Source organism: Dipodomys ordii, unplaced genomic scaffold (genome assembly GCF_000151885.1).
Source record: "Dipodomys ordii isolate 6190 unplaced genomic scaffold, Dord_2.0 Scaffold48, whole genome shotgun sequence".
Taxonomy (NCBI): Eukaryota; Metazoa; Chordata; class Mammalia; order Rodentia; family Heteromyidae; genus Dipodomys; species Dipodomys ordii.
This window is the reverse complement of record NW_012267264.1, coordinates 1,553,888-1,567,253: the sequence shown is the minus strand read 5'-3', so window position 1 is coordinate 1,567,253 and position 13,366 is coordinate 1,553,888. Positions and strand designations below refer to the sequence as shown.

The 13,366-nt window shown below is 39.0% G+C and overlaps 1 protein-coding gene across 1 annotated transcript in view; it reads left to right on the top strand.

Moving 5' to 3' along the window:
* Positions 1 to 13,366, top strand: part of Snd1 (staphylococcal nuclease and tudor domain containing 1) — a 446,430-nt gene that overhangs the window by 209,964 nt on the left and 223,100 nt on the right. The window lies entirely within an intron of this gene.

The following is a 13,366-nucleotide window of genomic DNA, read 5'->3' as shown; positions in this document are numbered from 1 at the left end:
GCATCAGGAAACCAGAAGAGGTGGGCACCAGTGGCTCATGTCTATCAATCCTGGCTACACAAAAGGCTGAGATCTTAGGATTGGTTAGAAGCCAACCCATGCAGGAAAGTCCATTAGCCTCTCATCTCTACTAAACTACTCAGAACAGGCCAGAAGTGATGCTGTGACTCAAGTGACAGAGCATTAGCCTCAAGCAAAAACAGGCTCATGGGACATTGTCTAGGCAGGCCCTAAGTTTAAGTTCTAGGACCAGCACAAAAAAAGAAAAGAAAACCAGAGGAGGCCTCTGACCTGCCCATCTCCTCTGAATGCAATTCCTAATTAATTGTTCCCTGTTATCCTTAATGCCTACTCCATGTGGTATTTATAATTGGAATGTTACTGCTTAGTGTATGTGCTACCATTTCTCTACCAATCTGATCCCATGTGCTTTCTGTCTTTTGCATTTGTACAAACTCACTGCCACATTATTAATACAATTTCTTCTTTCCCAGTACTATGAAAGCTTTATTCTTTTCCATTTCTTTCTTTCCTTGGTTTCATTTAAGATCTTGTAACCAATGGCATGTGGACAGTCCACCATTCTGACCTCTTGCAAGCATTCTTTCTTTATTTCTTGGGGATAGTCCAATTGATGTGATAAGGAGAAAAGGGACATTTGACATGATTACCAATGAGCGAAACTTGTGAGTTTTCTCTGTACCATTTCTCTACTCCTTTCTCTTTACTATTCCTGTGGTCAGCACAGTAAAAGAAAAAAAGTGTTAAGGGAAATAGGAATGGCATTTTTATAGATTTTTCTGTCTCCCAGTTGTGCTGCTGCTTAAAAGAGATTTGCTCCAGTTCATTCTGAGTGATCTTTTAAAGAATAAAAACATTTTCAAAAAAGGATAAAAAGTAGGAGAAAATTCCCATTTTTTTAACCATAGTAATATAATAGCTATTATTTTGAGGGCATCCTCTTTTTAAAAATTTAATTTAGGCTGCTTGTAGTGGCACACATCTATAATCGCAGTACTTAGAAGACTAAGGAGTTTGAGGCCTCCCTGGGCTATCTGGCAAAACACTGCCTCAACAAATAAACAAAAAGTATTAGTAGGAAGTGCTTACTCACCACGATAACCCCAGCTACTCCAGAGGCAAGGTAAGAAGGGTTAAAGTTCAAGACCAACGTAGGCAAAAAGTTGGATAGATTCTATCTCAACCTGTAAGGAAACAAAAAAGATAGGCACATTGGTGCATATCTGTTATCCCAGCTACCCAGGAAGCAAAAATGGGAGGATTGTGCCCCAGGCTGGCCCAGGCATAAAAGCAAGACACTATTTAGGGGAAAGGGGACAACTAAAATGTAATTAAGGTAAGGATGGAGAGGAGTGGGAAGGGAGGGAGGCAAGGAGGCTCAGAGTCTGCAGCAAGCAGTAGGCCCTGCCTCTAGTAGCATCTTTTCATCAAAAGAAAAAAGGAGTAGAAGGACTTGCACCACTTAAGTGTAGATTTTGAGATCTCGGCTATGTTGGGTATGAAAATTCTCTGGGTATTTTTTAAGTCAGCTTTGGAAATAAACAAACCTGTGGTAAAGAAAGCTGGCTATTAGCTGTATAATCTTGGGCTAGAGCTTATTTTCTGTAAATTAAGAGATATTAATAGTATACATTGACATACTGGTATAAGATTAAATGTGATCATGTTTAGCATAACAATCATTTAAGTACTTAGTGAGTCCTGAGCCTGCCACCCAGCCAGGCACTATTAAGAGCTTATTTCAGATCATGTTGTCTCTTCTGTCCATTCTACTTTGTCTTGGATCCCACTTTTCTCATACATTTCTGGCCATTTCTTTTTCCTCAGTTTTCATTTATAGGGATTTTGCTTGTGTTTTTATATTCCACTCTCTTCTTATCTATCACACTTCCCCTGATCAAGCTCTACCTCAGATAATACCACTCCCTAATAGACTGATCTAAACGTTAACCTAGTATAGTGCACATAGTTTAAAAGCCCAAACGAAATGTCCCATTGAATTATGGTTGGAATTTTCCTGTATTGCTCCATTTTGTCTTATTGGCAGTCAGTTTTTTCTTACTTTCAGTTGGTATAATGGTTTACCTTTTCCCCTTCAAACTGTATTAAGTAGTTACTATCAAGTAATCTGTGTTTGCCTTATACAATAATGACCAATAAGTCCTTGCATAAAAAGGTTTAAATAACAGGTGTGGATCATGTTTTAAATCTTCAAAAAGCCTTACTACATTTACTGTTTAGTAGATATACACTGTTGACTTCTTACTAAAACAGCTTATTGGCTACTGTTCAATACAAAGGGTGTGCTAGCCAGCCCCTTGTGCTTTAGTTTCTTATCTACTCACTACCTGGGTGTCTGATGTTGGGAACTAGAGGGCTACCAACTTTGTGCCTTAGGGAATGGGCGGCATTTAGAATGACAATCCCTATGCTCAGTGAATATGCTTTTAAAGTAAAGAAATAAATTGAACTTGGATGGATTTAGCTTGACTGGATATTGAGAGGTAAGTATATATGGAAAAATGTGTAAATATTTGAGAGCATGGGCTTTTTAAAGGAACTAGGGATTGCCTTCTACAAGATTTCAATGTGGTTTTTGCATGGAGCCTTTTGGCTTTCTGTTATATCTGCTTACATATAAATTGAGATTCAGCAGATTGTTGCTCTAATGTGTGCTTCTATTGTGCTAAAATTGTGATTTGTAAGCCATCTCATATCAGGTCAGCAGCAAGGGGAGCTATTTTATAATTCTCATCCCATTCCTTCCCTTTCCAAAGAAAGGATCATCTTGTCATTGACTTTAGAATTGCTTTTCTTAAAAAAAAAAAAAACAAAAAACTATGAAGCAATTGTGCAATGCATTTCTTTTGACACCACTTTTCCAGAAACCTCCCCCTGAAATGTTTGTGTTCCTTCATGTGTCACTTGGCACAGTCTGCAGCCATAGAAACATCAGAACACAGAGTGAAGGTTGACCACAGAGTCTCTGTGGTGGTTTATTGTATTTCAAAGCAAAGAATTGAAACCCCATCCCTAGTCCCCAGTACCACCAGTGTAGGAGAGAATAGAAAATTTCAAAACTCTTAACCTTTTGATGTGCCCATATACTACTTACACTAGAACTATGCATGTACTTTTGTAATATATCCTGTGCAGCAGTTCTTAGTAAAAAGCAATCATAAGCCTCTTTTCACATATTTGGTTTTGTAGTTAGGATCCTGTTTCTTACCTGGAGAATTTCTGTACTTTGTTAGGCAGTACAAGTGTAAAGCATTTACCACATTCTAGGCCTTGGGCTTGGTCCAGGTGCTGGTGCACTAGGGGAAATAAAAACATCCCCCTGTTATTGGGGACATAGTAGATTCTTCCCCCTTCTCACCCCCTACCCCCTCACTTATTGTGAGTTTCCACTCTAAGAAACAACCTATGCCAGAACAATTTTCTTCTAGTTTATTTAGAATGAATGGACTCAGTAGGGAACACTGAGCAGAATGACAACCTTCTCAAGCCTTTACTATTATTTTGGATTTTTTTCCCCCTCAGAACCAAGCATTGTGGGCTTGTTTTTTTGTTATGTTTGGTTTGGTTTGGTTTGGTCAGTCAGGGGGCTTGAACTCTGGGCATGGGTGCTGGCCCTGAGCTCTTCAGCTCAAGGTAAGCACTCTACCATTTGAGCCACAGCACCATTTCTGGTTTTCTGGTGGTTAATTGGAGGTAAGAGTCTCAAGGATTTTCCTGTCCAGGCTGGCTTTGAACCATGATCCTCACATCACAATTACCTGAGTAGCTAATATTACAGGTGTGAGCCACCAGCGCCCAGCAAGCATTGGTTATTTTTAGTCAACATTTGTATTAAGTATTGGGGGGATGTGAAAGTGACTTTCTGGGGCTTCCCCATCCCCAGCTTGGATGTTACTAGACTTCTTTGGTTTGGCTGGTTCTGCTTTCACTGTCAGAGCAGATCATTCCAGATGCCATTATGTAATTTTCTGTCTTGGGGTATGTGTTTGTGTGGGCGGGTGGTTTTGTTTTGTTTTTAAGTGGTGGTTAATGTCAAGCTAATAATAAACTGGGTACGTAGGCCTGGTTTTGTCATAACGGCCACGAGTTATTTGTCTCACTTCTTCAGAGAGGGGGAGAGCCACCTTCTCCCAACCCAAGAGGTGTCTACATTTTAGAGGGGCTCTTGTCATCACAGTGGCTGAGGAAATGCCGGGGAAATGTGAATAGGTGAAGATGAGGAGTCCTCTGCCTGGTTGCTATCACCATTGATTACTTGACTTGCTGCACCTTAAATAGAACCATTAGAGATGAGTTTGCTGTTTGTGAAACAATAAGAAAGTTTAGTCTACTCCCTCCCTACTTCTGATTCTCAGGTTGTGGTACTTAGGTAAGACACTTTGACATCTTTGTGATTCTGTGGGCCTTAGATTTTGCTTATTCATTGTGTATGTGTTGGATATGTGTGGGGGGGATATCCTGGGGCTTGAACTCAAGGCCTGGGTACTGTCCCTGAAATGAACTTTTTTGTTCAAGGCTAATGCTCTACCATTTGAAACACAGCTCCATGTCTGGGTTTTTCGTGGTCAATTGGAAATAAAAGTCTCAGGAACTTTACTGCCTGGGCTGGCCTCAAACCTCTATTTTGCCTTCTAAGTAACTAGGATTATAAACATGAGCTACTGGTGCCTGGCATGGTCATTCATTCTTGAGAAGTTGAACATATTTCTTGAAATATTCTATTTCTGTTGATAGAATGGGGTCAGAAAACCTGATAAATCATCAGGGTCACTTACAAAAAACAACAATGCATGCTCCAAGTTTAAAATCCAAGTGTGAATATGTAGTATTTTTGTAATACTGATTTCACTTTTACAGGTTTTTGCGTTATTGGTCTGGAGTGGACCCTGCCTTTGTCTTCCATAGTGATTCCAATGTGAAGGCAATAGCAATAACTATTGAGACAGGAAGGGAAGTCTAGCAAAAACAGGACCATCCAAAACCAACATTTCTGCCCTTAGATTGGGCCTATAGTATCGCCATACATAATAGGGTGATTTTAAAAAATATTTCCTAATGTATATTTTATTGGATTACCCACTGAGTATCTAAGTACAGCCTTTTATAATTTTAGTAATGGCTTCTGTACCAACTCTAGTAGAGTACAAGATAGTAGAGCAATGGAGGACTGATAGTTATTTCTTATTCTGCTCCCATTACACGGTATAACCTCAGCAAGGTGTTTATTTACCCTCTTTTTCCAGGTTCCTTATTTGGCCATTTTGCAAAGTAGCATTGTGTACCTCTTCCAATAATCCAAAATTTCTTTAAATCTCTGGTTTTTGACAGGTGGGCCATGTGTTGCTGCTGGTAGGACTGGGTATTAAAGAAGCAGTAGCAATGAAGTCCCTTTCCATTGGCTTTAATATGTAGCCATGAATTTTTCCTGCACTTCCTCCCCCCACCCCCTCACCCCCCACCCAATGGTCATCATGTGAGTTGGCTTGCCTAGGAATCTGGATTTACTAGGCTATTTAATACTTCTGACTTCATGAATGTATTTAGACTTTTACTGTTTCAGTTCATGTATAGTAACCTATATAAGTTACCTCAAAAACTAGGTTGCCATTTAGCCACCAGCCACCAACATGACCTACCCAGAGTAGTAGTACAATGCAATAGTGATGTAGTGAGTCTGTATCGTTCATTTTATCGTTCTTTATAACTGATTATCAAGTTTCTAGGCTTTTGTCTGTTTAGAAATGAATGTGTTAGAACCAGGTTAAATTAAACAAATAGAGTATTAATTAGACCAAGGAAAGAATGAAATTTAATTGGGACACACAAGTCCCAGGTATCCTGGGAAACATAAGTACAGACCCTAGGAATGAGCAAACTGAGGCCTGGCATTTACTGCGATTTGTAAAGTGATTAAGAATAAGGCCAAACTTGAAAGGCAAAATCTCCTTATAGAAACTTCAGGATAGTCATTAAAAGGAAAAATTCCAAAGACAGAGACTTGAAATAAATTGTTGAGTTAAATACCAGGTTACTGAGATTCGGTAGGTAACAGTTAAACTTTTGGGGTTTGAGAAGTAAGAAATTTAGAATATGGCTTTTGCTTTGAGGATAGAGACTGTAATTGCTATTTCACTGACTTGCTTCTTTGATGGGAAGATTTGGGATAAGGACTTTGCCTTGTGACTTATGGCCTTGGTTATTGGAATGACCGGAATTGTAATCACTAACTGTTAGTTGTGCTTTTACAACTTGTTTCTTTGCCGATCGTGAAACTACCTCTGTCTACCTGCAAGAGGTGCCCTCCTCCGCCATGGATCTTGCCTCTAAATACCCTGAGCTATTTGACTTTGCCACTGGTCTTTACTGTCTTTGTATAGACAGACACATGACTAGTAAATAATGCCTAGCCCTATTGACTGAGTGTTGGTGACCCCTTTTGCCAATTGTGGATTCGAGTCCCACTGGCCTCAGGAAGCTGGGATATTTCTAATGTACCTTCCTGCTCTACAGAAACTCATAGGCAGTATAAAGTATTAACTTTTTTTCTTGTCACTGTTGCTAATTAACCAAAATTGTATTTCTAAGTAATTTTTTCAAATTCAAGTATAATTTGTCCATGTATTGGCCTTTATAAACACCAGTTGTGGGATTTACTAAAAACTTAAGCCAGTAGATAAATACCCATGAAGCCAAGTATTTATTGTGTTTTATTTTGAGATGGATGTTTCTGAAATTAACGTGTGTTTTGATGAGTAAAGCATAATTATTTGGCAGCCTTCAATCTAAATTAATATCCTGGAGTAGATTTGTGGTTTTATGTTGATGCCCTTCGAGCTATAACCCCATTTGTAACACTGGTTGCTCTCTGTCATACCTTTCTAGTTGCAAATTTGGCTTTTATTCAGCCAGCATAGACACATAGAACAAACTAACCCATGCTATAATGTTAAATATTTTGAGTACCATTTATAGTTGTTACAGTGAGATTGAAGAATTGGGTCACCTGGACTTTGAGAGCTCTTCAAGGCATCTTATGTAGGAGATATCCAAATCTTATTCTTCTAGTGGGTTGGCAGAGAGCACACTATCAAGAACAAGTAGGGCTGGCACTCAGTATTCACAAGAATTGGTTCCAAGACCCCCGTGGATACCAGAATCCACAGATGCTCAAGTCCTTTATGTAGAACGGCCTAGTATTTGCATATAAGTAGGCACTTGAAATCATGTCTAGGTTCCTTGTGCAACCTAATACATGGATGTCATGTAAAGAGTTGTTATACCATATTGTTGAGCAAATAATGGGAGTATAAAACATGGGTATATGTTCAATACAAGCAGGATTTTGTTTTCTATTTCTTACCTGTTGTTATTTGGATCTGTGGGTGTGGAACCTACAGATAAGAGAAGGCCGAGTATGACCATTTAGTTTGGCTTGTCTGAATTAGAACTATTTTCTTCAACAGTACACTGCTGAAGTTTGTGTTTTGAGGGAGAGATGTCATTAGTTCAGGTGGCTAAAACCGTAGGTACATGGCTCTGGAGGCTGTGATTTTTACATCTGGAGACTCTGAGGGAGCCGTTGGAGTGCAGAGGCAGAACCCAGCTGTGCACACTGTGCCATGGTTTTGTCTGTCACACAAGTGACAGTGTTCATTGTAGAGTGGAAGGTAGCTCATAAGAGTTGCTCATGTTGCTACCCTTTTCTCCAGCCCTTGATACAGTTAACTTTCAGTTTTACTTGTTGAACAGTCTTTCTGGGAGTCGTAGTTCTTTATTTATGGTGGCTTCAGAAATCTGAACTGAAGAATGGCTTCTACTCTCTGGAATCCATTAAACTGCAGGCATTAGGAAACTATAAGCAGGGTGTAATTATAATTAAATATATCTAAACTAAACTTGTTTCCTAGGTGCAAGGTATTAACAGCCTCACCTTAAGTCCCCTACATTACAAAAAAAAAATAGAATGAATACAATTTGGCCACTTGGCCCGAACTCCCTTCTCCCTCATGTCTCTGTGAAGTTATTTGCTCCAAAATTCTGTGCCATGTGAATTTAGGGTGATAATTCCCCATTCCTCACATAACTTGCATGTGACCCATTCTCTGGCTCCCTTGAAATAATAAAATTGCTGTGATAGCCATCCAAACAGATTTTTTAAAAATCAGGTAATTCATTTTTAAATTGGAACTTGTTTCTTTTTAATCAGCCTTGTAATATATTACAGACATCACTCTCATCATTGGCTACAGAAGTGATTTAATGCTGGGTTTTTAATGACTCCTTCATTAATCCTAGTATTCTGGGATTTAACACTCACTGGCCTTTGACCACTGGAAATGATGAAAACTTTGATTTCACGCATATTGGATAAAACTGGCCTGTTGCCTGAGCCATGAATCTTGTCTTTGCAGTGGTGTGTGTGATTGAGAGTGCTGCGGATGGACGGATGCACTCCTTGGCCACACTTGGAAGCTAAAGAGGTGACCATGATATCTCTATCAGCTCAGGGTGACCTCTTCCCAGCCCAGCTGGGTTCGAAATAAGAATCTACACTGACAGCTTTGTCTGCGAGACAGCTCGCCAGACTTACCAAGTCAGAGCTTAGCTCTTCTTTTTCTTCTCCTTCCTAAAGGTGCTTGCTTTGGGAATGGCTACTGTAATGTCTATCCATTGAACTTTTTTCATCTAAATAAAGTTACAATATTTTACTGTGGGAAGAATGTCTTTAAGTATATCTACTGTACCTCCCTCGTTTTGCCAACAGGGTACATCAATCCAGTAGGAGTGACACAAGCAATCCAGTGTTAATAATAATGAAAATGAACTGCAAAATTGTGACCCTCTGCACATATAAGGCTTGCTATATGCCAGGCGGGATCTAAATATAGTCATTCATTTTCCCCTCTCAGAGCTTCAGGAGGTAACATTGCTCAGCAAGTCCAGTGTTGCCCACAGCTTCTTTCTAGCCCTCCTGCTGCTGCTAAAAGCAGAGATGACAGTGTTGGTTGCACTCCTTCATCCTAATGGAAGAATCGTGAGTGTTCTTTGGAAGAGAGGTGCCAGCTTATTTACTGTGGCGTCTGTGGCCAGTGTTAATATGCTGAATAAATGCCAGCTTCCTTCTTTTGTCCATCAAAAAAGCACTGTCCAGAGAGAGGAAGTCACCTTATCCTGGCAGTCCTCAAAGAGGCTGTCATATCTCAGAACACACACTTTCTCAGCTGCTTTGGTCTCATGAGCTAGCCTGGGACATCCAGGTCTTTTGCAGAACCCTTAACCATAAGCTACTTTAAAAAAATTATTTTGTAAATATAGTGTACAGAGGGGTTACAATTACATGAATAAGGTAATGAGTAGATTTCCTATTGAGCATTGGTACCTCCTCCTTTGTTTTTCTCCTACCATCCCTTCCCTCCCCCCCCCCAAGTTGTAAAGTTCCTTTTCAACATAGTGTCTTGTACATCTCATTGTTAATGGGCAAACCTATATCCTTATTTCAGCATGTTGTTATTTCCCTTCCCCTCCCCCCATTTTTTTGAACACAATGTGGCAGCTATGCCAGTTGCTGGTGGCTCACACCTGCAATCCCAGCTACTTGGGAGGCTGAAATCTGAGGATCGTGGTTCAAAGTCAGCCAGAGCAGGAAAGTTTCTATGAGACTCTTATCTACAATGAATCACAGAAAAAGCCAGGAGTGGTGCTGTGGCTCAATTGGTAGAGTGCTAGGCTTGAGCAAAAGGAGCTCAGGGACAGCACCCAGGCCTTCAGTTCAAGTCCAGGACCAGCCAGAAGGAAAAAAAAAGTATGGCAGTTATTCCTGTATGACCCCTAATTGGTGTTTTATTATGGGAAGTGACCTTTTAAAGAAAGATCATTTTAAATAGTATTGCTCTAAAGTAGGGCTTGGCAGACTTTTTTCATAAATGCTAGATGATATTTTCAGCTTTGAGAGCCATATGGTGTCAGATGCCCCTATTCAACTCTGCATAACAGTATGCCACAATTGAGTGTGGCTGTTTCCTATAAAGCTCTGATAGCAGAATCAGACTTTTAGTTTGCCTGCCCCATTGTAAGAATTTACGGTTGTGGCATGAATGTGTACCTGTAGAGAAAGTAATATGTTCAGATGAAGAGATGAGAGAACCTGTCTCAGTGATACTCATCATTTAATGATGAATAAATGCAGAGTATAGCTTCAGTAAAATTTCCCTGAGATATAATTGTTTAAAGAAAACATAAATAATTATGAATGGATATTTCGTGTTTTCACTTATGCAAAAAGGTTTATTCAGGATGAACAAGAACCTTTACAAAATTTTCAGGAAATCAGGCATTGTTTTATATGCACCTGTATTTCTTGTGTTCTCTTGTCTGGACTAATAACAAAAGCTCAATTTATAAAGAAATGGCTGGTTTTGGCACTGTATTTGAGAGTCTTTTCTAACAAAGACAGTCTAGCTACTAGGGATAGAACCATTGACTGTTCTCTGTATTTGGGGTTACCAGACACCATCTGCCTCTCAACATTGACCTTGTTCTTCTGGCTGTTTGCTCCCAGAAGCATGTCCTTATTTTTCTGGGTGTGTTTATCATTTTTGTTAATGCAATCTAGATCCTATCCAGAACAATCTTGAATCTACGAAGCAGTGAAGTCTTCCCTGTTTAAATTGTATTACTTTACTATATATTTAATTGTCCAATTCCATTCTTATATCTTTCTCCCTTTTGTCACTCTCAGAATTTCATTACTGACTTACCTTTTCCTTTGTCTTACACCTTGCACACTGTGTTTTTCTGGTCTACTAGAGAAAGTTTTTCTTTATTTTCAGATTATTCATTTTCAGATACAGGTAGAATAACACCTTTGTTCTTACTGCTAGATAAAATGCATTAGAAAAGCTTCTTGTTGGATGATGGGAAATTCCAGACCACAGCCATCACTATTAGGGTCAAAATACTAATTTTTATGGCACAGTCATACGTGAATGAAGATGTAAATGACCTGGTTGGTGTTAGAAGCACCACTTGTATTTGTTAAATGTGAGAGATTAGATAATCTGTCTCTATGCTAATTCTCAGTAACAGATGGTGGACAGTTCTGTATCTTTACCACAATATTCACCTGGAAAAAATGAGATTGAACTCAGATGTACTATCAGGTAAGAATGCCAATGAGAAAATGAAATGCCACTGGTGACTATATAGTCAGTTGTCCCTCTAAGGATGTTCTAACATAAACTAGCTATTTCTCACTAGTCTTCATGTTTGTGGTCATGAGACTTTTTGCCTCCTTTCAGTCAAGAATTTGAGGTCGTTTCTCCATGTAGTTAGTTGAGGAGGATCAAGATTGGAAATAGGTTTGGAGAATAGGGAGACAAGGAATAGGATAGAGGAGTTGAGATTGATTGGGATTTATATATAGAAATGTAATAAAGACTCACTATCTCCTTATAACTAATGTTAGCTAATTTAAAAAATACTGGGGCTGGGAAGGTAGCTCAGTGGTAGAGTGCTTGCCTTGTATGCATGATTCCCTGGGTTCTATTCCTCAGCACTACATAAGCAGAAAAAGCCGGAAGTGGCATTATTTCTCAAGTGGTAGAGTGCTAGCCTTGAGTGGAAAAGCTGAGGGACAGTGCCAGGCCCAGAGTTCAGCCCCCAAAACTGGCCAAAACAAACCCAAAACAAAAAACAAACAAACATGGTCCTCAAAGCATTGCTGCATTATATAATTTTTGTATGTTTTTTAATTGTAAAATGTTGTACAGAGGGCTTACAGTTACATGAGCAAGGTCATGAGTACATTTCCTGTTGAGCATTGTTGCCTCCTCCTTTGTTTTCCCCCTACCATCTCTTCCCTCCCACCTCCACAATTACCCCCCCCCCCCCTGCCCAAGTTGTAAAGTTCATTTTCAACATAGTGTTTTGTACATCTCATTGTTACAGTGGGTCAACCTGTATCCTTATTTAAGCATTTTGGTTTTTTCCTTCCCTTACTCAAATTAGAAAAGTATATATACCAGATGCAGTGCACCGACATCAAATACAGTGAAAATAGGGGTTATACCATGGGGGAGGAACATACAAAGCAACAAAAAAATCACATGGTATATTATAAATACATTACAAACAATAGCAAGAAAGAAAAAAGATATTTGTGTCCCCATCTTATTATATGGCTTTTATTCAAAGAAAGCTATTCCACGAATAGACAGTTGATTGTTAATCTTGAGAAATGGACATTAGAGATAAAAATGAGACACAAACTGAAAAAACTGTATAAGCACAAACTGAAAAAAAGGCCAAAGTCCTTTCTTTGGCTTTACAATCTCTAGGGGTCAATTTTTTTTTCTCTCTGAAATGATTTCTTTTCAGTATTTTGTAAATCAGAGCTTCACTTAGCCTCATATATGGTGATAATTTATCCAGTTTTTCTTCTTTTTTTTTTTTTACTCTCAACTTGCATATACCTGTTTTTTCATTTCCATTTGTATGTTTTCTGAGAGCCAGTCTACTTAATGGTAATGCTGATTAAAATTATTTCTAACCTTAAATGTAGTCTAGAGTCACCCATCTGGGCAGCTTATTAAGATACATCTTAGGCAGTCCCCACCTTTTGTAGTGTTCGTGAATTACTGTCTTCTTATTCTTTTCCTCCTTGTCCCAGTCAGTGGTCAGTGAGAGTGAGCTTGGTGAGAAGCTAAGAATCTAGACAGAGGTCATTTTTGAAAAGTAGTCTAGGTTGATTGGACTGTTATTAGAATTGATCACTACTTAGTAATAGTTTAGATGTGCTTAGTTCTAGATGTGCTTTAAATAAGCCATCCTGATACAATGGATTGGTAAATTGGATTGTCAGTGACCGTTCCAGAGCCTGTAAATATTTCAGATCAGGAAAACTAAAAGTTCTATGGTTCCTTTTTGACTCTTCAGTCAAAAGCACTTTTCACTATGCAGAGGTAGAGGGTTGTTGTTTATGTAGTAAAAGATTCCCTACCTAATTATTTCTAGTTATTGCCTTCACTCTACTTCACCAATCAGATTAAAGTTAATGTAGGATCCTTCTAGATAAAAGCTAGTCTTCTAGCTTTATTACCACAGACTTGTCTCTCTCCAGCTCTTCCTTTGTAGTACAGCCATTTCAAAATACTATGATAGAATACTATTATTTTACCACCACAGCTATTTGGGCTTTCACAGCTGTCTTCAGTCAAGCTCTCAACTCAATTTTATCTCCCCTCACTGTCAGCAGTCTTTCTAGTACTTTTTGAAATAAATATACACTTGTCAGGAGCATGAGTGTAACTTGCATTCTCAGCCCTAA